This window comes from Pelodiscus sinensis, chromosome 3 (assembly GCF_052426305.1).
Source record: "Pelodiscus sinensis isolate ZL-2025 chromosome 3, ASM5242630v1, whole genome shotgun sequence".
NCBI classification, from domain to species: Eukaryota; Metazoa; Chordata; order Testudines; family Trionychidae; genus Pelodiscus; species Pelodiscus sinensis.
The window spans coordinates 180,652,859-180,679,258 of record NC_143054.1 but is presented as its reverse complement, the minus strand read 5'-3'; the positions used below and the strand labels follow the sequence as shown (position 1 = coordinate 180,679,258).

General features: G+C 42.8%; 1 long non-coding RNA gene across 1 annotated transcript in view; it reads right to left on the bottom strand.

Moving 5' to 3' along the window:
- Positions 1 to 24,675, bottom strand: part of LOC142828064 (uncharacterized) — an 87,724-nt gene extending 63,049 nt beyond the window's left edge. The window contains exon 1 of the long non-coding RNA XR_012902995.2: positions 24,179 to 24,675. This is a non-coding gene — a long non-coding RNA (uncharacterized LOC142828064). The remainder of the gene's footprint in view (positions 1 to 24,178) is intronic.
- Between the last annotated feature and the right edge of the window lie 1,725 nt (positions 24,676 to 26,400).

The window sequence follows — 26,400 nt, the reverse complement described above, 5'->3', positions numbered from 1 at the left end:
TTTACCCTAATTTGTATGAGAAAGGTGTGTAAATAATAGAAGAATTGTGGGGCAGGAGGGATATCCTTTTCCAGTAAGGAGTCATTTAGTTGCTGATGTATCCCTACTAATAAGCTCTAGTTTCACCTCTTTATCCTAATAGTCAGGGTAGACGAGTTTATACATATAGGTTCCACTGTGTATTATCCTGGAAATATTTATCATTATAAGAAGCAATAGATTACATTCCACAATGTTACCTCTTACTGCAGTTAACACTGCGGGGAGGAAATCTGTCTCAGTCTTCAAGTTCCATTATAATAAAAAAGCAATAAAAGAAAACTAACAAGTGAATATAAAATAAATAATTATCTTTGACAAAAAGTACATTTGACACTACAGCTGCCAAGTGATGCCACCATTTGCTCTTCAATCACAAATCAGGACCAACACAAAACAGTAATAACAATAATAATATTTTACACACAGCACATTTCAATCCCGAAGTCCTTTACAAAATATGGGCCTGTCCCTCAGAGATACTGAGAATACTTCAAATGCCTAGTGAAGATAACAGGCCTCACAAGTGCTTGGCAACTATGAGAAACAGCCTTGCATGCACTACCACTTAAATACAGCCATGCCTGGGATAGAAGACTGTGTGCTTGTTCTGAGCTGAAGCTGTCATGAATTTGTGATCCCCCTAAATGTCCTGGGGGGAAAGAGGAGTTGAACTACAGAGTCCACTTTAGGATGATGTCTGGTAAGTTTGCTAGCATGTGCGTAGGTTTATTGTTTCTAATAGATTTTCTCTGTAATGCTTTGTCACTAAGAATAAAGTAGGTTTGCACAGGAAGTACTACGTTGTACCTTATAACTATAGCAACTGCACTGATTACCCATCTCTGAAAAGAAACCAAGCAAGTTCTGCTTGGGCAGCCTCTCTATGCTAGAGCAGAGGTTCCCAACCACCAGTCCACGGACCGGCAGTGGGCCATGAACTGCTGCTTGCCGGGCTGTGGCACGCTGCCAGGCCACACCCCACTGCCTCAACACAGCCCACTGGAGAAGTGCACGGTGAGGGGTGCAGCGGGTGGGTGCTTTGGGGATCTGTGTTGGGACGGATTGTGTGTGCGGGCCAGAGTAGCATGCAGCACAGGGAATGCGGGGGCATGTCTCATGCCTCACAGCCCTGGACAAGGCTCTCCAGGAGATCCAGAGCAGTGGTGCTAACCAGCCATAGAGCACATGCGTGGAACAGGAATCTAGCAGTCCTTGCTTCTTAGGGGCCCTTGTAGGATGGCAGGGTGGATGGGAGAGAGCATTGGCCCCATCAACGATCCTGCCAAGCTCAGGCAGCCATGACAATGAGCTGCTTTTCTGCTTCCCCTTCCAGTGCAGCTCAGAGCACTCAGACACCCAGGCCAGTAAGTGACAGCACGGGGCTGAGCGGCATGCTGGTGCACGCAAAGAAAATTTATATCCTACCCCCTCCTAAGTAGAGTTGCACAGCAGTGTGGCAAGTGGGTGGCTGCTCTGGCCGACAGGGACTGCAACCATGACTGCATGGCGGGTGGGCGGGCAGTTGCTTGTTAATGTTCCCATACGCAATGTTCTCCTATTCAGAAATGTTTGAATTATAAGAGAGGAAAATGATCAAGTAACACAGAATAATAGTTATCAAGGTAACTTATTTCAGCGTGTCTGTTTCCAAGTGATTGCATTTTTAAGCCTAAAACCTCTATGTGAATGGTTTAAACCAGAGCTAACTTATGGTTTTAACTCATTGCTATTGTCATGAATCAACATACTGTGCTACCAGGATAGTTTTTGTGCAGGAAACATGAGGGTCTGTTTTCAGATCCTCAAATTTTCCCCCTTTATTGTGTGTGTACAGATGCCATGCAAAATAACATATGACTCCTTAAAATTAATTATCACAATGAACATGCAAAAATATGCAAACAACTGAATTACAATAATGAATATGCAAATGTTTCTATACTGGTCCACCAAGTTTTTGAATGAATTTGCCACTGCAATATAAAAAAAGATTGGGAACCACTGTGCTAGAGGGAACACTGTGTGGGCAGCAGACTGTGAAGCCTGGAAACACTGTATCCCAATCTAACAGGGAGAGGGAGGTGTATCTCCATCCAGGAGAGGCCACAGCTGGGGAGCTGGGAGTCTGAGAGTGAGTGCCCTTACTGGACTATTGAGAGGTGAAACAGTTGCAGCTGCCCTGAGCTATGATGGAAGGCTATAAACAACCCAAACACATCACACTGCATATCAGTCAGAAGAAAGGAAATTCTCTCAAAGGATTGCAGGACAAACCCCTTTTCTTGTGGGAAAAAAAAAGCATCAAAGAACCTCTAATCTCAAAGGATTATCTGTGTTAGTCTAAGCGACGAGGAGTCTGCTTTTGCAGATTCAGACTAACACGGCTACCCCTCTGATACTGTGTTAGTCTGTGTCTGAAAAAAAACAACAAGTCCTGTGTCACCTTAAAGACTAACAAATATATTTGGGCATAGGCTTTGTGGTTAAAAAAATCACTTCATCAGATGTATCTGGCGAAGTGGTTTTTACCCACAAAAGCTTATGCCCAAATATATGTTAGTCTTTAAGGTGCCACAGGACTCCTTGTTGTTTTTAAAGAACCACTAATGTCCTTGGAAAGCAAAAAGAACTTAATTTTTTTAATCTGTTCCAAAATTCTCTCACACACCTCCCTCTCACTCACACTCACACTCACACTCACACTCACACTCACACTCACACTCACACTCACACTCACACTCACACTCACACTCACACTAAATTGGCTGATACTAATTTTATCTACCTCAAGAGGAAGGGCTGCCTCATCCCTGCTGGGATCCGAACTTCTGGAAAGTTCCTGATAGAATTACTCATTGATAGTTGACAAGTTAAATTCGGTACAGAAAATTCACAAAAATTAAATGTTTGAAAATATTGCTTATTGGACAATATAAAATACCAATTCTTGATTGCTTTGTACATGCAATATTCCCTGCACTGCCTCCTAGTGGAGATTTTTCAATATTTGGCTTTTGCCCAATATGTGAGCAAAAGAAAAACTATCTATCACCAGTGCCAGATTTATGCACAAGCTAAGTAAACTACAGTTTCAGGCCTCAGATTATGAGGTACCTCTAAATTATAAAAAAAAAAAAAAAATACTAGTTTTTAGTTGCATCTTTGCCTATGTAACCATATATATGCAAATGTAAAACTTTATTGTTTCTATTTTCATTGTCCTTTCTGTTAGAATTACTTTTTGGTAATATTGTGGGGCCTCTTAAACATGACATATTTTAGGGCCTCACATGTCTTAATCCAGCCCTGTCCTTCAAGATAACTTTCATTGCAGAAGGCCTCTATTTCTGGATGACATAAACCTCAGGTCAGAATAACAGTGAAAGTGACATTAGAAAACTGCATCAAATACATTCATGCAAAATCTGTATTTAGCAATAGGTGAGTTTTTAGTACGTAATATGCCTGCCTGAGGAAGCTGGGTATTCTATAAATTAAGAGGGACACAAAGGTGGAACAACCGTAAGTACCCAATTCTGTGATATGCTGAGATCCATGGAAGTTGAGGGCTCACCTCATTGGCTCTGATCCTAAAGGGATAGGTGCAAATAAGTCAAGACTGCCAAATCAAGTGCAAAGCTAAGAAATATTTCAAAAACAACAGGTGTATGTTTATATTGAACCAGACCACAGGACAGTTTTAACTCAAACATTCATCACTTAAGGGACTGACAAAACACAGACACTGACTCTGGCTATCTCTACACAGATGTAAAGCATGCATAGTTACAGTGCTGCTCACAGAGCGCTGCAGGGTAACTGCTGTTGAGTATTCACACTGTGTTCCTTGTGATGGGGGAGCATGTCCACATTAGCAGCTTTTGCACTGCAGTCCATTTTGGTACCTATCTCACTGTGCAACTGGCTGCAGGGGGCTTTGGGAAGGGTTTGCAATGTTGCATGGGGCAGTCAGCATCACATGATGCTAGTTTCCCAATCCCATTGCTCCATGATCATCCTACTACATTGATAAGTGCTTTTCAACAGAAGTGCAGGGGAAGGAGGAGAGCGTGACACACACACACACACACACACACACACACACACACACACTCCCTGTGATGTAATGGGGGTGCTGTCTGTCTTGTAACCCAGTGCTCTCTCCTGTCTGTGTTGTTTGATTCACTCCACATGTGTATTGGCCCAGACATCCAGTCCCAGCCTGAGCAGATAAGAAGGCAGAGGGAGACAAAGGAAGAAAGGCAGGGATGGCCACCTGGCTGGGTGGTAAGGCCTGGGAGCTGGGCCAGTCTCTGCTGGGCTAGAGGAAAGGAAGATGTTTTTAGACCAAGGAAGGGGGTGAAGGTGCTTCCCCCCAAGAGGACTAAGGCTGTCTGCCCTGGCTCGAATTTCAACATCGAGCCTATGCTGCACTGTATCTCTGAGAAGCAATAAAACCTTCTATTCCACTGGCTAGTGGAGAGTCACATCTGGCTGCGGATGAGGGTGCAGGGTCGGGGGCTCCCTGACATGCAGTCACAATATGCAGGGTGGGGGGGATACAGTGTATTTTGGGGATGTCAGCATGCTGTCTTTTAAGTTCAGACAGTGGCAGGAAACAACCCCCTTCTTAGTCAGGAGAAGGAGGGAAACCCAACATTTCAGCTCCCCTCACCCACGGCTCCCACCCCGGCTCTTTGCACAGCCATCTCTCACTCATGCACACACAGAGTTGCCTGCTTCTGTGTTCAACAGCAAGAGCATTCCACTGAAATGGTTTGCTCTTTGTCCCAGAGCAGAGCAGATCAGCACAGCATGCAGGCTGTCCCAAAACAGAGCTTTGAAAGGAGATATGCATATGTCTGTAGGATACCCAACAGAGTTCAAAACAAAGAGCAGGGGGGACTTGAGGAATTATGGGCCATTTCTGGAGGCCAATCACAACACAGCAAACAATTAAAGTGTCCACACTGGCAACCCAGGGTTGTATCCAGAGCACAGCATGCTCTACATTTCTCATCGAGGTGCTTTACCTAGAGCGCAGCACTGCAGAGTTAGGGCTTGTCTCTGCTAAGCCAGGGATCAATGCTGCAGCAATCAATCCAAAAGCCATCGATTTATAACATCTGCTTAGCTACGATAAATTGATCACAAAGCACTCTGCCTTCAATGCCAGTACTTCACCAGGATGAGAAGAGCAGCTGGTGTTGATGGGAGAGCAGCCCCAGCTGACCTTACTGCATATAAGACACTGCGGTAAGCATGTAGATTAGTTCAACGGTAGGAGTTAGTATAGGCTAGCCCATAATGCACACTAAGGGTATGTCTACACTACATTCCTCTTTCTAGAGAGGAATGCAAATGCAGCTGAGCGAAATTGCAAATTAAGAGCAGATTTGAACTTCCCGCATTTCATTTGCATAATCGCATCCGGGTGCTATTTTGAAAAAAGAAACACAGTCTAGAGCTGGTTATTTTGAAAGAAAACGCTTTTTAAAATTACCCTTACTCCTTATAAAATTAGGTTTAAGGGTAATTTCGAAAGAAGGGTTTTCTTTCGAAATAACTGCGTCTAGACTGTATTTCTTTTTTCGAAAAAGGGTATTTCGAAATAGCACCCGGACACGATTATGCAAATGCAGCCTGGGAAATTCAAATCCGTGCTTCATTTGCAATTTCACTCGGCTGCATTTGCATTCCTCTCTAGAAAGAGGAATGCAAGTGTAGACATACTCTAACTGCCTTACCAGACAGGACACCTTTAGAGTTTCAGCGCTGGGGAACTGGTTCACTGCATTGTCATTTGCCAGTGTAGACTTGGCCTCTGTCAACTTTACAGTGGCAATATTGTATAAAGATTAAGTTGTTTAACATTTTTCCATTGTACTAGGCATCAGTGGACTTCATGTTTCTCTTCCCTTTGTGCTTTTTTATTTATGGGCTAAAAATATTTACCATGGAGATTGCAAAAGACATCAAGCTCTGAATATACATGAATTTGCCTCTTATATTATCATATGCTGCTGGTTGTACACCTGGTTCTCCCCAGCCTTCCTCCCCATGTCATCATTTCCAGCTGTGAAAAGCACACATAAAATGCTACCAAATCACAATGGAAGTGTTGTACACCCACTTTGCACAGCTGTGAATAGCTATACAAGGAGATACAGTAGTGGAGATTTGGGGCCTAGAGTGTTTAGTTGCCTAGAACACTAGTATTTCGGCCTTTTAAAATGGATTCATGTTGATACTGTTTTTGAAATTCCTGGCTTTTTGCTCAAGAGTGTACAATGGTGTCAATAGGAAGGGTGGTGATGACACTTACCAAGAGTAGCAGAGATAAATGGAATGTGGTGATGTCAACAAAATCTATCACCTGTTGATGGAAGCTCTTTATTTTTGATTAGCGTATAAAGAGATCTCTCTTTGTCAAAGCTTGTTTTGTTCCTTTTTAGGGTCAAGGAGAATGAACTCCTTCAGCCCTTATCTGATATTTTTAGTCACGTACATGACTAGACAACCAATGGTCCCTATATGGAATAAATGTTATGTGCTCCGAGGTATGTGTGGATGTGCATCACTATAAAAATCTAGGGATGTGAGTTCCCATTTAAAAGGTTAACCAGTTAAACGTTAGTTTAACCAGTTAACTGGGATCCCATGGGTGGTGAGCTACTCCAGCCCAGCTGGGCTACTGGTTAACAGGTTACCTGGTAAGCATCACCTGGTAAGGGGATACTTACCACATAACAGTTTAACCAATTAATCCTTTTCATCCCTAGTAGAAACATATGCTGCCAGCTGTGGGCGTTCTCTAATAAGCTGGGCAGCATTTGAATCTCTCCTGGGCAGTCAACAAGCACTCTGCTTATGGGAAACACTATACACAACTCTGCTGTGAAGGTGCAAATGCATATTTCAGGTGATATCAATAAACACGTCTGAGATTGCACTTTCTTTGCAATGTATGGGGATATGTCATTAAAGTAAAAATATGTCTGAATGTAAACTGCTTCACTTCTCTTAATTCAAATATCTTAATGAAACCATCTAACAAAAAAGATCAAAGGCTTCCCTCATACTCTGTTTTGTTACTCAATGTATAAAGTCCAGCACAGTTAAATGTCAGATTCACACTTACTTGATTTAGCCTTGCTATTTAGTAGTAATTATGGACAGAAGTCTCATTTAGGTGTATTGATCCAGTCTTTAACATGAGGAATAAATTCAGCAGCTGAACTATGGAACACATTAGATGAATTCACAATCCATGAAACTCTTCAAAGAAGCAGTAATATTTGATATATACTTTATCATAAGCTTTTCTCCAGAGAGTGTCACAGAATGAAAAATAAAGAACACATGGTCCATGCATAAGCCATATATGACTAAAGTGCTAATCCTGCCCTCATTGAAGATAGCAACCCTGATTCAGGAAAGCGTTTAATCACATTCTTGAGTTCATTTGTATTCAGGAAAGTACTTAAATATATGCTTATTTTTAAGAATATGCTCAAGTCAAATTAGCTTCAACAGATCTTAATACTTAAATGTTATCCTTTATAGGAATGCTTTCCTGACTGGGATTGATGGACGTTTTCCATTGACTTTAATAGGAGTACAACTGGGCTGCAAGAATATTTAGGATACTAAATGCCTAACCAAGCTGACTGTCCATGTGATGCTCATAAAGCAAAAGGTATGTTAAAATAATGTTGCATGCTTGATTTCAGCCATCTGAATCAAGAACTTCTGAAATTAGTGAATAAATCCAGTCCAAACTTCCCAGCCTCCAGCACAAGCTGTACATAATTGAAAGGATAAGAATGTGAATAACCGATTGTCACTCTTGTCTTTTACCTTTATTATTATTTATTTTATATGTTGCAGGTTTATGGTAAATATTTAAAACTTACAATATAATTTTCTATTTAAATTTACTTACTTTCCTTAAATTAAAAAATCCATAATATAGTTCTATGAGATTTACTATAATAGACTGTAACAGCTGTTATGGTCTATTGTGTAAATAAGTAATTACAGAATTTACAGACTATCATGTAAATATGTAATTATGGACTTTTTAAAATGTGCATTATTTCCTCGATAGTCTATCGTTTAAATATGTAATTATGGACTTTAAAACATGTATTATTTACTCAGTTTGCAACAGCTCCTTGGGACAGAGTTTTGCTGGCCTACTGGGTAAACATGTAATTACGGAAATTTTAAAAATATGTATAATTTATTTATTTGATAGTGCTACTGTCAGTACATAATCACAACCATTTTAAAATGGGTAGCATGTACTCAATACTCTATCGAGGTTCCATAGGTCACGTTAAGAGGCTGTTTGCGCATGGGTCAATATATTCTGATGCAGTGTAGCGAAGCCTTTGGGTAGCTGGTTGTCTTACTATAATCTGTGTTGTCTACTGTAAAGATGTTGTCAATATAGGAAATCAGAAAAATACTCATTTCCTTACTTAGAATCATAGAACACTAGAACTGGAAGGACCTCAAAAGGTCATAGAGTCTAGTCCCCTGCCCTCACAGCAGGACCCAGTACCATCTAGACCATCCCTGATAGATGTCTAACCAACCTGCTCTTAAATCTCTCCAGAGATGGAAATTCCACAACCTCCCTAGGCAAAATTTATTCCAGTGTTTAACCACCCTGAGAGTTAGGAAGTTTTTCCTAATGTCCAGTCTAAACCTCCCTTGCTGCAGTTTAAGCCTATTGCTTCTTGTCCTATCATCAGAGGTCAAAGAGAACAATTTTTTTCCCCTCCTTCTCGTGACACCCTTTTAGATACCTGAAAATTGCTATAATGTTCCCTGTTAGTCTTCTCCTTTCCAAACTAAATAAGCTCAATTCTTTCAGTATTCCTTCATAGGTCATGTTCTCTAGACCTTTAAATCATTCTTGTTGCTCTTCTCTGGACCTTCTCCAAGTTCTCCACATCTTTCTTAAAATGTGATGCCTCAGTTGGACACAATACTCCAACTGAGGCCAAACCAGCTCAGAGTACAGCAGAAGAATGACTTCCTGTGTCTTGCTCACAACACACCCGTTAATGCATCCCAGAATCATATTTGGTTTTTTGGAAACAGTGTCCACTATGACCCTTAGATCCCTTTCTGCAATACTCCTTCCTAAAAAGTCGCTTCCCATTCTGTATGTGTGAAATAGATTGTTCCTTCCTAAGTGGAGCACTTTACATTTGTCTTTATTAAACTTCATTCTATATACCTCAGACCATTTCTCCAGTTTGTCCAGATCATTTTGAATAATGACTCTATCCTCCAAAGCAATTGCAACCCCTTCCAGATTGATATCATCTGAAAACTTAATAAGCGTACTCTCTATGTCAATATCTAAATTGTTGATAAAGATATTGAACAGAACCAGTCCGAAAACAGACCCCTGTGGAATCCACTTACTATGCCTTTCCAGCAAGATTGTGAACCGTTAATAACTACTCTCTGAGAATGGTTATCCAGCCAGTTATGCACCCACTTTATAGTTGCCCCATCTAAATTGTATTTGCCTAATTTATTGAAAAGCTCATGCTAGACCATGTCAAATGCCTTACTCAAGTCTAGGTATACTATGTCAACAGCTTCTCCCTTATCCACAACACTCATTATCCTAACAAAGAAAGCTACCCGATTGGTTTGACATGACCTGTTGTTGACAAATCCATGCTGACTGTTACCTATCACCCTATTATCTTCCAGGTGTATGCAGATGAATTCCTTAATTACCTGCTCCATTATCTTTCCTGGCACAGAAGTTAAACTCACTGGTCTGTAGTTTCCTGGGTTGTTCTTATTTCCCTTTTTATAGACGGCACTATATTTGCCCTTTTCCAGTGTTCTGGAATCTCTCCCATCTTCCATGATTTTTCAAAGATGGTAGCTAAAGGCTCGATACCCCCTCTAGCAGCTCCTTGAGTATTCTAGGATGAATTTCATCAGGCCCTGGTGACTTGCAGACATCTAACTTTTCCAAGTGATTTTTAACTTGTTTTTTTATTTTATCTTGTAAACCTATCCCATTCCCACTAGCATTCACTGTGTTAGGCATTCCTTCATCATCAGACTTCTTGGTGAAGACCGAAACAAAGAAGTCATTAAGCACCTCTGCCATTGCCAAATTTCTCCCTCATCACTGAGCAATAGACCTACCCTCTCCTTGTTCTTCCTCTTGCTTCTACTATATTAATAGAAAGTCTTCTTGTAACCCTTTGGCTACGTCTACACTGGCCCCTTTTCCGGAAGGGGCATGTAAATTTCATGAGTCGTAGTAGGGAAATGCGCGGGGGATTTAAATATCCCCCGCGACATTTAAATAAAAATGTCCGCCGCTTTTTTCCGGCTTTTAAAAAAGCCGGAAAAGAGCGTCTACACTGGCCCCGATCCTCCGGATAAAGCGCCCTTTTCCGGAGGCTCTTATTCCTTTGAAGTAGGAATAAGAGCCTCCGGAAAAGGGCGCTTTTTCCGGAGGATCGGGGCCAGTGTAGACGCTCTTTTCCGGCTTTTTTAAAAGCCGGAAAAAAGCGGCGGACATTTTTATTTAAATGCCGTGGGGGATATTTAAATCCCCCGCGCATTTCCCTACTACGACTCATGAAATTTACATGCCCCTTCTGGAAAAGGGGCCAGTGTAGACGTAGCCTTTATGTCTGTAGCTAGTTAGAGCTTGTTTTGTGCCTATGCCTTTCTAATCTTTCCCCTGCATACTTGTATTATTCGCTTTTATTCATCCTTTGTAATTTGCCCTAGTTTCCACTTTTTAAATGACTCCTTTTTTATTTTTAGATCATGCAAGATCTCTTGGTTAAGTCAAAGTGTTCTTTTGCCATACTTTCTCTTTCCTACTCAGTGGAATAGCTTGTTTTTGGGCCCTTAATAGTGTCCCTTTGAAAAACTCTCAACTCTCTTCAGTTATTTTTCCCCTTAGTCTTTCTTCCTATGGGACCTTACCTACCAGCTCTCTGAGCTTACCAAAATCTGCCTTCCTGAAATCCATTGTCTCTATTTTGCTGTTTTCCCTTCTACCATTCCTTAGAATCATGAACTCTGTGATTTCATGATCACTTTCACCCAAGCTGCCTACCCCCAGTAGTTTTTTCAACTGTCTGAAATAAAAAGTTGTCTCCAATGCAGTATAAAAACTTAATGGATAGTCTGTGCCCCACTGTGTTAGTTTCCCAACAGATGCCTGGATAGTTTAAGTGCCCCATCACTACCCAATCCTGCACTTTGGATGATCTTGTTAGTTGTTTAAAAAAAGCCTCATCCACCTCATCTACCTGGGTAGATGGTCTGTAGTTGACCCCTAGTATAACATCACTCTTGTTTTTTACCCCTTTTAACCTTACCCAGAGACTCTCAACACATCTGGTTCCTACATCCATCTCCACCTCAGTCCAAATGTGTCCCTTTTTTCTCCACCTATCCTTCCTCAGTAAGCTGTACCCTTCTATTCCAATATTCCAATCAAGTGTATTATCTCACTAAGTCTTTGTGATCCAACATCATAGTTGTGTTTATTTATTAGCACTTCCTGCTTATTACCCATGCTTCTTGCATTTGTATATAGGCATCTAAGATACTGATTTGACCTTGCCTCCCAGTTCTTCCTTGCCCCTCCTTTTTCTCTGCTATTATAACCCATGCTCTCTCCTCTTTCCGACCCATCTCCCAGCTCTCTATGTTCTTCACTCACTTGTGTTTTTGGTCACCTACCCTTGTCGAACCTAGTTTCAAGCCCTTCTAACGAGGTTTGCCAGTCTGCATCCAAATGTGGTCTTCCCCATCCTTGAAAGGTGAACCCCATCCCTGCTTAGCAGTCCTTCTTGGAATAGCATCCCATGGTTGAGGAAGCCAAAGCCCTCCTGGCAACATCATCTTTGCAGCAAGGCATTCACCTCCAGGGTGCACCTGTCTCTGCCTGGGCCCCTACCTTTGACAGGAAGGACTGAGGAGAATATTACCTGTGTTCCAAACTCCTTCACCCATACTCACAGAGCTCTGTAGTCACTCTTGATCTACTTAGCATCACACCTTGCAGTATCATTAGTGCCCATATGGATGAGTAGCATGGAGTAGTAGTTATAGGGCTGGATAAATCCTTGACAGTGCCTCCATAACGTCCCAGATACAGGCCCCTGGCAGGCAGCATACCTCCCAAGAGGCCATGTCAGGGCGACAGATGGGTGCCTCCGTACCCCTGAAAAGAGAGTCTCCATCTCACAGGTTTTGGAACCAGCATCTACAATATACTGTCACTGAAATAAGGAGTTGGTGTTTCATAGATAGAGCCCTACCTAATTCATGGCCAGGAAAAACACATCACAGGCCATGAAATATTTGGCCTTTTGTGTGCCTTTACCCTATGCTATACATCAAGGGGTGAGGAACCTCCCGCCCACAGGCTGCACATGGTTTGTGTACCAAGCATCGGCACACACAGAGCCCTGCAGCTCCCTGTGGCAGCAGTTCAACATTCCCAGCCAATGGCAGGTGTAGTAAGTGGTGGCCTGACCTGCGCCACTTCCTACAGCTCCCATCAGCCAGGAATAGCAAACAGCAGCCACTGTGAATGGCCATGCCAGAAGATGCTCAGCTAAACAAATAGCCACTGGCAGCCCACCAGACTCTCTCTGACAAACTGCGTGCAGCCGGCACACCGGAGGTTCCCCACTCCTGCTATACAGATTTCACAGGGGAGACCAGAGTTTCTCAAACTGGGGTCCTGAACCAAAAGGGAGAGGCAGAGGAATCATGGTATTGTCACCCTTCCGCACTGACCTCAGAGTTGCTGGGGAGCAACGGCTGTTGGCTGAGCACCCAGGTCTAAAGACAGCACCCTGCCAGCAGCAGAACAGAAGTAAGGGTGGAAAAAACATACTATGCCACCCTTACTTCTGTGCTGCTGCCTTTAGAGCTGGGCAGCCAGTCAGTGGTGTCTGCTCACTAAGATCCCAGCTCTGAAGGTAGCAGAGCAGAAGTAAGGGTGGCACCACCATATTATGTCATCTTTACTTTTGCACTGGTACTCGTGGCAGCTCTCCCTTCAGAGCTAGGCTCCTGGACAGCAGCTGCCACTCTCCAGCTGCTCAGCTCTGAAGGTAGCACTGCCACAAGCAACAGCACAGAAGTAAGAGTAGCAGTAAGGGTAGCACTACAATAAACTTGCCACACACCTACCTCCCCCCCAAAAAAAGTCCTTCTTGAGTTAGGACCCCTACAATTTCAACATCATGAAATTTCAGATTTAAATACAGAAATCATGACATTTATCATTTTAAAAATCCTATGACCATAAGATTAACCAAAATGGACCATGAGTTTAGTAGAGCCCCATTCACAGACTAATCTTTGTAGGTGATTTTACTGTTTCTGTAAGGCACTGGTATTAATGGCATGTAATCTGTGGTTTAGTATCTCTGTAAGGGCATGTGTACACTGCAATTAGAAAATGTAGTTTGTCCATACAACCAACTAAAGCTCACAGGACTTGGGCAAAGAGGCTGTTTCACTGCAATGTTGGGCTACGTCTACACTGGCCCCTTCTTCGGAAGAGTCATGCTAATTTCTAACTTTGGAATAGGGAAATCCGCGGGGGATTTAAATATCCCCCGCGGGATTTAAATAAACATGGCCGCCGCTTTTTTTCCGGCTTGGGGAAAAGCCGGAAAAGAGCGTCCAGACTGGCACGATCCTCCGGAATAAAGCCCTTTTCCTGAAGTAGGAATAAGAGATCCTCCGGAAAAGGGCTTTATTCCAGAGGATCGCACCAGTCTGGACGCTCTTTTCCGGCTTTTCCCCAAGCCGGAAAAAAAGCGGCGGCCATGTTTATTTAAATCCCGTGGGGGATATTTAAATCCCCCGCGGATTTCCCTATTCCAAAGTTAGAAATTAGCATGCCTCTTCCGAAGAAGGGGCCAGTGTAGACGTAGCCCAACATTGCAGTGAAACAGCCTCTTTGCCCAAGTCCTGTGAGCTTTAGTTGGGGCCAGTGTAGACACAGCCTTGATGTTTGGGCTTATGGTGGAGCCCAGGCTCTGGGACCCAGCAAAAAAGGAGGGTCCCAGAGCTCAAGCTGTAGCCTGAGCCCAAATATCAACACTGCAGTGGAACAGCCCCTTAGCCTGAACCTCACGAGCCAGAGTCAGCGAGCCTGGATCACCTGTGGGTGTCTAATAGCAGTATGGACATACCCAAATAGGCCTCCCTCCTTTGGTGTACAAGTGTTAACCTTCAGCTGTACCACATGGATCTCAAATTAGTGGGGACACAGGCTGCAGTATCTGGCTCTGTAATTTAAACTTTCTGATATTTCTGCTATATACAAAGCTCTACATACTTCAGAAACACTTCCACTTACAGTTGGGTATGAACAACCTTCACAGTGGCAAGAAAAACCTACAATGGATGCCACTTATCCAAGAAGGAGCATCAAAGGTTATCCTGAAAAGCGTAATCAGCATCACCATTAAATCTAGTTTGATAAATTTTAGAGATTTGTGCATCTGTCTGTGTGTCTAAGAGTCTATTTGTTCAAGAACTCCTCCTACATGGCAAGAGCTAGGACACCAAATCTGGTATGCAGCTTCCTCTTACCTTAACTTAAAACAGGATCAGGGTTTAGTTGTGCCATGAAAACCAGAAGCCCCTCCTAACTCCAGTCCTCCATGCCCAGGACCTCTGGCACCACCCAAGAGTCTTCCTCCCAAGAGAGGTTAGGGCCAGGAACCATGGCCAGGCCCCAGATAGGCTGTGAGCCTACAGGAAGGTGCTGCAGGCTGAAATCAACCCAGAGCCTTGTCCCTCTATGGAAAGTCTACAGCAGAGACACAACCTGCATTTTCTATCTTTCCCCTTTTGTATGCATTTGTGTCTCGCTCTTTTTTTTTCCCCTTGGCTTCTAGACCAGTAATCTCCATCCTTTTTACACACGAGTTCACTTTTTGAATTTAAGTGCAATCCAAGATCTACCTCAAACCCAATCCTTGCCCCACTTCCTTTGTGCTCCTTGTCCTGCCTCTCTCTGAAGCCCCACACTCCTGCTCACTCCATCCTCACTCACTTTCACCAGGCTGGGGCAGCAGGTTGGGGTGCAGGCTCTGGTCTGGGAGTAAGGGATTCGGAGTGTGGGAAGGGCTCTGAGCTGAGCTTGGGACAGGCAGTTGGTGTGATGCAGGGGTTTCTAGGTGCAGGCTCTGGGAGGGTGTATCAGGGGGCTGGGGTGCAGGAAGGGGTTCATGACTGGGGCAGGGGTTTGGAGCTTGCTCCAGCTAGATACTGCTCAGCTCGGATGGCTCCTTGGTAGTAGTACAGTGGGTCAAAGGCAGGCTCACCCCTGGCTTGGCCCTGCACCACTCCCAAAAGCAACTAACAAATTTGCTCTATCCCTAGTCCTGTTGTGCCCCCTCTCTGCTCTGTGGAGATACAATTCAGGGTGGGAGAAGGGGGCACTTTGACATCAGCACCCATCCTCTCCCTTCCCAGCTCTGCCTGGCAAACAGGAGGCTCCTGGGGGAACACCTCTAAGAAAAGGGCCAGAGATGTTCAGTAGTGGGGGGAGGAGGAGCAGCTGAAGTGCTGGCACTTGATAGCCATGTGGCCAAACCCGACAAGATCACCTATCGGAGATTCCTAGATCTACCAGTAGATCCCGATCTACTTGTTGGTGACCACTGTTCTAGACAAAGGGAGCAGACTCTAAGGCAACAGCTCCAAACCTACTCAACTGTTTCTCTTTTGCCCAAAAAGTCAGTTATTGCCTTATTTAAATACTGTCTAAGAGAGTGTCAGGGTGTTTTTCCCATCTAAAACCTCAACAGATGAAGAAAAAAGGGAACAAGGAATATTGTTCAAATGAAAGTCTTACTTAATACTTTACATTCCAAATACTGTAATTGTTTTCTCTTGTTTTTCTGTTTCTTTGATAAAAAAATAAAAGAATTTGCAATGGCATATTTGTCCTAGTACTAAGCAGGACAAGGTCTCTGTATTCCAAAACCCTTACCTGGTTTAACAGTGTTTAAAGTTGGATAGTAACCGGGTTATGGTAACACCTTTGACTGTCTGGGCCAATTATATTCCATCAATATATATAGTGCATTAATATAACAGACTTCTGGGATTGGCTCCTCCTTCAACATGCTCGGATACCATACTGGGCTTTGTCAAACTCCTTGAACTTGGCTCTTTCACTCATGATACCAAAATGATCCGACACCCAAAGTGAATTATGCAAATCTTAATTATGTGATTTGCCCTTTCCTTTCTTACATACTTTGATGGGCAGCGAAACAGCTAACAATGTTGACATTGAAGTCTTATAATTGGGCAACTGAGCTGGCAGCTATTGAGATGAATGGCACAGACCATACCTCGGAGAGCTAATGTTTTAGGTTTCCACAAATGCGCTCAGATAGTTACTTTGGTGCGTGCTTTCAAGGTGCTCTCAGCTAACCTAACAGCTACATGTTGCTTTTTATTTTTCTGTTATGTTGAAAGATGAGATTCTGTAGAACAAGGCTGTGGTGCAAAATAATGCCAATACACATAGAGCAAAATGACTCAACCTGAACCGTGGCCAAAATATCTACCAAGAACCACCAGTTGACATTGGCTAGGGCATGTGTTGATCTGATGCTTCTGCTTAGCATACAATAACTTATTTCTCTCTACTCTTTTAACCGTATTTATGTGTCCTGTTCACCCTTAGCATTTTGTCATAACCTAGATAATAAACCCTCTAGAGTAGGGACTGTCCTTTTACTGCCAGTCTCTAAAGACCCAAGCAGAATGGGGAGTACATCAAATAGGATCAATATTTTGAAAAGTCTTCCTCAAAAAAGATTGCATAGGAATTGAGGGTATTAACTAGTTGGAAGATTTTTCAAAATACTGACCCCATTGTTACATTCTTGTGCATACAAAAACCAAACAAACAAATTGCTTTATAGAAGTATTTTCATGACCTGCAAAGATAAATCACCTTTGTTGCAGATGGACTCAGTGTATCCTGAAAGGGCCTTTTCATTATCAGAGAGAAAGGAATCATCCCGAACTTTCCATCAATCAGGATGGCAAAAATGTTAATAATGAGGTTCCCAAAAACCCTCTTAAACACACCAGAAGTTCCTCTGCCCTCGTAACTTTTTCATAAGTCTTTCTAGGTGACTCTCAGTCTCTGAATAGCCATATCTCATGTGACCAAGAGATTCTGGAGCATCTCTGTCTTCATTCTGGTTTGCTCAAACCTAACCTAATTGTGCTTTGGGACTCACTATTTTAATTCCACAGTCACCAAAATTCAGGAGAAAGGATGCTAGGACTGTAGTGCCACATCAGAAGGTATTCAAAGACAGAAGGAAGACTCTAGGCCTAAAGTTAGGGACAAGTAGTGAAGGAAGAAAGGGACGGTGTAGATAAATGTCTGTATTATTCATAAATCTCTGTATTGAGCATTTTCATATGTGTGGGGGATCAACTTCATATAATCTCTGTATTAAGTCTTTAAAATTTGTATCAAGTTCTTTTATACAGAAACTTTGTACAGGTATTATGTCTTTGGTATTAAGTCTTGGTAGAATAGCCTCTAAAAATAAGTACTGTAAGGTAAAGAGAATGCCTTTATACCTGAATAGATCTCTCTCCTTTTACTTAACTTATTGTCCAATTGAATAAAGGGGGTGTGAATGGATAAGGCATCAAAGGCAAGGAGCTCCAGACAGTTGCAAAGGTTGGAGAGGGGTCCAAAGCCAGATCCAAGGACAAGAAGACCTGTTAAGTGGACTCATTGAAAGAAGATTGGACCTTGGGAGTCAGCAACAAGTGCCTGCTTTTGGAAGCACCTTCTTTTAAGATGAACGTGGCAGCATTAAAACAACACCCAGAAGAAGGTGCCATGGAAGACTAACTGCATATGCATATGATAAAACAGATTTTGCATATGCATAAGATGATAGATTTGCATGAGAGGGGAGCTACTGTAAATCAAAGGTATCTTGCAGGAGGACGCCAGGTTTCATCTTTTCAATAGGGGAGCACAGATATAGATCCACAGAAGCCGGGCTCCATCCCCACCCCACCCCCACCCCCCGTCAAACTCATCTGGCCAGTGCAGTTGTGGGGAGCAAGTATGTGGTAACAAGAAGACAGAGTGTGCTTGTGTGTGTAGGTGAGTGTGTGACTGTAATATATCATATGCAGATGATAAGTGTTCATTGCTATATGTACAGTATTACCAATAAATGTGATGTTTTTCCTTTTCCCCCAAAAAAGATCCCATGCAGTACTTAAAGTACAACATGGGGGGAGGGGGTGGAAATGTCCATGCTAACTTCAGTTTGGAGAACAAAAAGGGTCTATAAAAATCCTCTAACTATGCAGGGGATTTTCTGTTCTCCATGGTCCATTCATTAACATGGACTTTCTGTAAAAGGGACCTTCCCTTACTAAAAGATATGTGGAATATGAAGTGCCCAGGCCTGTGAAATTTAGCCATCTGCAGGTACAACTCAGTAAAGTAACCTTCAAGAACAATTCTGCCCACCTTCCTGTGGGACTGTATCAAAACTGTGGGATTCTTTTCAGGACTGGAGAGTCTGCTGTATTCCTTGCACTTTTGAGCTGTTTATTCTGGAGCCCTGCCGGCATTTGCAAGGTCATGCCGGATACTGCTCGTCACACTATGTTGCCTATGCGTGAAATCCTCATTTTGTGCAAAGCTCACAAATATATATTCATGTCATAATATCTTAATGTCCAGGGATAGTTTGAACACATCGAAGTGAGAGCAGTTGCCATGCATGCTCCACATTATTGTGACAAAATAGGCCAATGGGGAGAGTTGTCGGTTTGAGACTGGAAATCATACGGGACAGTTAAGATAGTTACATGGCTGGAACGAGGAGATCCTGCAGAAAGAAGAAGAATACTTCGCCTCCTATCAGTGCAATTAGTTATGTATGAAATATACATGCCAAAACTGGAAATTGTGTCCATTTTGTAATAATAATTACTGTGGAGCCATTTTCAAGGTGGGATTATGGGCAGTAAACCTCTGGGGAGTGGCTGTGCTGCCCATGCATTAAATCCTCATTTTCTGCAGACTTAATGAAAAAGATAGTTTCTTGTAATGCGTTCTGTTCTGTCAGTTGTTTCTGCACAACATTACGAGGATGCTTTGTTTGTGCTTAATAAATGCAGTGATAATTTAGCTGGATGCTACGGCTCCAAATGTTCCTACACAAAACATTTTGTTAAAATGGAATTAAGGTTGTAAACATGTATTAATAACTTAAAGCCAAAATTCTGTGATAAATTTACAGCCCATGCTACCTCATTGACCTCAGTGGAGCAAAAGCTCTTAAGAACACTGGGGTGGATTCTCATCTCATCTCCATTTACAATGGTAGTACTGAAATATTAATCTTGTCCTGTAGTTTAAAAGAAAAAAAAATGTCAGAAAGTCAGGAAATTCAAAGGTACACTCATACTTTAAAAGACACTCAAGGGAGTGGGATTTTCAAAAGCTCTTATCATTGGCCTGACTTTGCTCCCACTGAAGTCAGCTGAAGTTAATTAAGCTTTAACCTTATGGAGGGCAGAGCTAGGCAGAGACTCAGCCCTTTTTAAAATCTGACTCTCTGTGTTTCATGGTAAGGGGAACAACCTTAAATCTGTTTTTGTCCCCTTGTCTAACCTTCACAGCTTTTACCTGCACAGAGTACACTATCAGCCTTGATAACATGACCCTGGGTACACATGCTGATCCATACTCAATACAATGAGGTATACACCAGCCACACACGATTTACCTACCCTGCCCCCAGACCATTTTCCTATTCATTTTTCCTGTATCATATGCATCAGCCACATAATCATCTCATCACCTATTTTCCATATAGTCCATAAGAATAGCCATCTAGCCCAGTAGCCCGTCTTCTAACAGTGGCCAATGCCAGGTGCCCCAGAGGGAATGAAGAGAACAGGTAATCATCAAGTGATCCATTCCCAGTCACCAATTCCTTGCTTCCAGAAAACAGAATCTAGGGACAAAGACCTAACCCTTATGGCTGAGCCTAAGCATTTATTTTCCTTAAGATAAAGTAACATTTTATAATCTTAAAAGCTGGAACAAGCAATGATTGAACGTGAGACAGGGAGGAAATCAGATTATCATCACTGTGATGAATCAACAATAATCAATAATTAATACATTTTCCAGCTGCCTTCTGAATGATAAAAAATTCACAGGTGTTACAAGTATGAGCAACTTGAGCTTTATATTTTACTTTGAGTTCTTAGCATAAAAGGCATTAGGGAACTGAAAAGTATTATTATTAACATAAAAATGAGATAGGGCCTGTTTACTGTGTGCATTAATTTAGCAGGATATATTATTACACAACTTTGCACTGGAAGTACAAGGTCACAGTGGATACAACTTGTCACACTACGTTGCCGATGCATGAAATCCTCATTTTGTGCAGAGCTCAAAAATATATATTCATGTCACAACATCTTACTGTCCAGTGCTAGTCTGAGAGTTCCAATCTATTGTATATGCAGCATATATGGAGACAGATTCAACATCATTTGAGAGATCTAGTCTTCCCTCAATACACATGTTAACTCTCATCAACTTGAAAATTACAAATATGCACAACAAAAGAAAATACATCCATTAATTCTCTATCGAGCTATGTCAAACAATAAGTTTACATGGAAGAAAGCTGTAGTTATATTAACATTTTGTTTGTATTTCGGGGTGAATATTTTGGTCAAGTAGCCAAAGCCTGTTATCAATTTTTTTTAAAAAAAAAAAAGGTCAGTTACCCTAAAAAAAAAAAAAAGAACAATATATGGTTTTCATGACATATCAAGAGGAAAGAGCAGTTGTTAGGGTTGGATGCCTTTTCTTTCAGGGTACAGGTACACTAATTAAATAGAGCTTCTTGACAACCTTAGAGATAACATAATATTTCCCAAAAATGCCAGCACCATATCAACCTCGCAGCATACCCAATTCCTGGCTGTCTTGCTAGCCAGTATACTGATCCTGAAGCCTGAAACTGTGGTGATTGTTTTGTTAGCCTCTTAGAATTATCCCCATCTATGCAGAGCTAGATTGGGGAATCATGAATATCAATGTGATTATGAATATTAAGTATTAGAACTCAAATGTTTGTTTTAGCTGAAAGCAAACATGAGTCACTTGGAAGAGCAACTTCATAGCAGGACAGCTGCTTGACACAAATCTGAATTTTCAATCTGATTTGAATGAAGAAAAAAGTTACTGCTGCTTGATCTTAAATAAGAGGGCAGGAGAGTAGCAGTTCAGACCAGATCAGACAGCCACCACTCCAGGCTATAGGACATAGTAGTAGCATTGTAATTACAGGACACTCTGGTAAGCAGCCACAACATTATAGCAGTTAAGGCAAAAATAGCAGTTAAGAACCAACAATGTGTTTCCATTAAAAAGTCCTTCCATTAAAAGCCTAGACAAGGAAGGAAGTTTAGGACCAATAGGTCAAGTACTAAGTAAAGGGACAACAGATGGGCCCATGAAAGAGTACAAGCACTCCCTTCAACAGTCTTTTTCACAAAAAGCCAGCCAAAAAGTAAATGCAGCAGAACTTTATTTTGGGAGGCAGAGGGTTATTTGTTTTGTTGGGGTTTTAAGCAGTGGCCTCCAAAACTCATGAAAACACATTTTCTCCAGTGATCTCACTGTACAACATTCGTTTTTACATGGTTTAGTTTTCACTCTAATCTTCATGTCTACACTTTTGTGCAACTGAGAATCAAGATTGCTATGTAGACTGCACATACTGTCATGTTACCAAATTCTGCAGTTCTCACTAAGGGTCCAGCCTAGCAAGGATGCTACACACACACACAACTCCAACTGAAGTCAATAGGAGTGCTACTCAGGCCTTCAGTCCTCATGCAAGATCTCTTAAAACTCACATTAAAATGTGCCCTGTTATTTCCATTTTTCACATAGTCTCCAATTCTTCTAGTGTATCATCGCCATTTTGATTCAAATACAAGGATTTCAATTGTAACAACAATAAAGAATTGTATAACTGGGAGTCTTTGCATCATAGAAATAGCCATCAAAATACATGATGAAACCAGTTCAACTTTATGACTTCCTTGCAGGTTCAAATGGGAGAACATGAACTGCGAGTAAGATACTGAACACAAACATCTTTGCTATCTGCTAACACAACTGAAAATATGGAGGGCAAGAGGAGTATGAAAAGCAAATGCATTGTAGTTTTAAGTCTCAAAGGCTCTGTCTACACTGCATGCTTATTTTGAAATAGCTTAAGTTATTTCAGAATAACAGAGTGAGCATCTACATTGCAAGCCTGTTATTTTGAAATAATTTTGAAATAACGGACTTCTTACTCCAACTTCTGTAACCCTCATTTCATGAGGAGTGAGGGAAGTCAAAGGAAGAGTGATCCTTCTTCGACTTCCTGCTGTGTAGACGGCATCAAAAGCTGAGTCAAGGTACTCCGATTTCAGCTACACAATTAACATAGCTGAAGTTGCATACCTTAACTCGACTTTAGCCCACAGTGCAGACATACACATAGGTTTGAAAAGTTCCAGAGTCCCCAAGAACCTTGATAATGACGCAGGAATGGTATCTCCAGACACCCAGACTATTTTGAAATCACTCGGCTTTTTGACCTTCAAAATTTCTACAAAAGTAGTAGCATCAAAGGAGGATAAAGCAAGTTACATTTGGTCTTCTCCCAAAAAGAGCAGAACCAGGGCCCAGTCTTACATGGTGGGGCTTGGAGGAGTAGACTCACAGATATTATTGAAGTTGGTACTTTGCTTCCATTTACAAGTTCATAGTAGCACCACAAAACCAGGATCCAGCCCATTTTTCATTCCAGTCCTCCAAATTCCACTATCTAAACAGGTATTTTTGCAGCTCTTAAAAAAAATCTGGACCCACAACACATACAGATGCAACACTGCCTGAAAATCCTAGTTCCAACACCTGGATCCTGCCAAATCCACCATATGTTGACATCAGGATGATTGTTGTGGACTAAGATAAGCAGCATATGTGTTAAATTAGAAGATGATAAAACTGGGGAGTAGGTATCCATTAGTCAGCCAGAACCAGGAGCATACAGGTGCCAAATTAAGAGTCTTTGCACTCAGATTTTTGGGAGAGTGCAGAGAGGGTAGTTAGTAGCACTTGTTATGTCTTTGAAAAATATCATTCAGATGTTGTAGCCAAAAATGTATCAGAGTGGAGCTGCCAGATCTGAGTTTTTCTGCCTCATTTGCACTGGGTCACATCAGTATTTAGACTGTTACGGGGTAGTGGGAGTGGGCAAACATGTTCTCTACTTAGGTGGCATCATTTGAGTGCTTGGAAGGGGACCAAAACCTGGCTAGATCCAGTCGCTGGTTCCAAGCGTTTGCAAAACTGCTGCACCCAGATGCATCCAGAGTTGCAGCATTCCGAATAGTGCCCTCACTTCCTCTCGAGGCACTGACATTTAAGGGAGGGAGGAGGCAAAGCAGACAAGATGTTGCTCTGACCCAGACCCTCGAATTAACATTTCCCGGCGGGACTGGCCCTTGGACAGACTCCTCTTTCCCCGCCAACTGGCTCAGGCACAACTCGCCCCGACCCACACGGCTGGGGGTGGCGCGCTGGGATCTCGCTCGCCATACAGGTCACCAGGCAGCGCGCCAGAGCCCTTTTGCAGCGGGCGGGGAGCGGGGCTCAGCTGGGAGGAGCCGCCGCCAGTCAGAGCTGGGCATGTGTGACCCCGGCTGGGGGGCGGGAAGGGGGCTCGGAGGGGAAGCAGCCGCGGCGGCTGCTGCTGCCGCCTTGATCTCCGCGAGCCGGGGAGGAGGGGGCCGCCTGCCCGCCTCTCCCCAGGCTACAGGCGGTGCGCTGGGGGCACCCCCCGCACCGCGTCCAGCTGCATCGGAGCAACCCGGGCACGGCAGCCGGCGGGGCCAGCAGGCGGGGCGGCGGGAGCGAGGGGTGGGGCCGGGGCCCAGTCCCGCTCCCGGAGGGTGGCCCTGGCTCACCCCTTGCGCCTTGCACACTTACCCCGGAAACGGCGAGGTGGCTGCAAACTCCTTTGCGCCGCTGCTTTTGGGTTGAAAAGGAAAATCCCGTAATCCAGAGTCTTTGGGGCTGCCCAGTGTAAACACTCCGCCATGATTTCTTTGTTTAGATAATTGAACCTGCCTCTCTCTCGCACACACACTCAGGCAGCCAGTTATTTATTTATTTCCCATCAACACCACCCTGGGTCCGTGTGGGGCTTTTTAAAAAAAAACCAGGGTGTTGAGAGCTGGTTTTGGCAAGTATTGCCGGGGGCGGGTTGGAGGGGGCAAATTCTTGGGTTCGTTTTAATGCCAGTTCCAACCTCCCCCCCCCCCCCCCCAACATGTCCAAAGTCTGTGGAGACTCAGAGAAGAAGGAGTTTTGCTTGTTGCAATCACAGTGTTCTCCGGGGTGGGCAGCAGCAGTGAAAGTAATTTTGAATGTTTTGCAGGTATAGTCCTATTGCAACCCAGGACCCAGCCAGCTCTTTAAATAGCTCCCTGCTGGCTTTTTCCACAGCTGGTACCAAAGCTGCCAGCAGGGCACACCCGCTTACTTTCACCTCTGGTGAGCACCAAAAGCTTTCACAATTCCAGGTGTTTCCCCAGGGCCCTCATTCTGCTTCCCAGTCCCTTCCTTTTCCAGGAGCAGCTTACAGGGCTGCACTGTACTCCAGTTTGCCATTGGGCTACTCTCTGATCTCAGAACTGGGCAAAGTTTTTGTCAACTGCTGCTGAAACTCTCCAGGCCAGTATCCCCTGTCCTTAGCAAGCACACAGTAGGAGAGAGGAAGGCATTTATTTAAGCGGCACCTGTCTCCCACTCTTTTAAACATTTTGCAAATACCCCACCCTCTCCCGCTACCAGATAGTTGCATGCTGGGGACTTGGGGTGGGAGGGCTGTAGAGGGGTAAACTTGCACAGGAAAAGTTTCTTATTGCTTTGCCCAGCATCCAGGAGAAGTTGAGTCTGTTCAATTTGCTTTTCATTGGGAGGGAACTGGAAATAGCCCAGTATCGACACTTTTAATGATAGTAGTAACAATATTAGCACTTTATGAAAAGATGGTTTTCTTCACCCCCGCTGCATCCATCATTCTTATAAAGATGAATACTTTGCCTTTAAACACTGACCAAAGAGTTTAAACTGCTTTACAAATAATAGTACTTGTATCCTACTCACTGCACTTGTAAGTCTTGTGGCACCTTAGGGTGCGTCTACAAACCTTCCTTAGCTCGAAATAAGATACTCAATTTGTGCTACGCAAATTGCGTAGTTTATTTCAAAATAGCTTATTTCATAATTTGGCACTGTCTTCAAAGTACCACATTTTGAAATAACTTATTATTCTGAAATTCCCCTTAATCCTTGTGGAACGAAATAATGGGCTGCTTCAATAGACACATAGTAGCTATTTTGGAATACTTCCAGTATCCCGAAATAGCTCCACATTATAGATATGTACCTAGAGACTAACAAATACGTACAGTATCATGAGTTTTCATGCACACAATCATCTCATTAAAAAGTAGGGTTCTCAGATGGTTTCAACAAAAATACTAGACAAACTTGACATTACATCACAATCTACATTACATCTTATTTAGAAAATATCGGACATTTATATTTTCCTCATTTATATTTTTTCAATTTGTTTCCCGAACAGAAAGCTCAAATACTGGACTGTTAAGTTCAAAACCGGACACCTGGCTACCCTATTAAAAAGTGGATTTTGACCATGAAAGCTCATGATACGCTCTATAGTTTTGTTAGTCTCTAAGGTGCCACAAGACTACTCATTTTTAAAGTTACAGACTAACACAGGCTACCCCTCTAAGACTTCACTGCACTTGTATTATTCCCATGTTTTAGGAAGGGTCTTTCACAAAGAGCATGCAAGGAGCTGAGACAGAGAAGATTAGGGCTGCTAAATGCTTCCTTCAGGCCAGGGTGCTTGTTGGGCACTTACTGCTCCCACTGACCACACTAAGACCTGAAAATACTCAGCAGCCCACAAAAGATGCTCATATTTTTTCAGGATCAAGAAATGAGTTCACCAGTTTCACACCCAAAGCAATGTGGAAGAGCTAGGAGCAGGCTCAAAATTCTGTTTAGCCACACATCTACTTTTCTTCCTTGCAGATTTAGAATGGGAAATAATGACCTGCCTCGCTTAAAGAAGTGTTGTGAGACTTAATTATTGTTTGTTAAACTGGATGTTT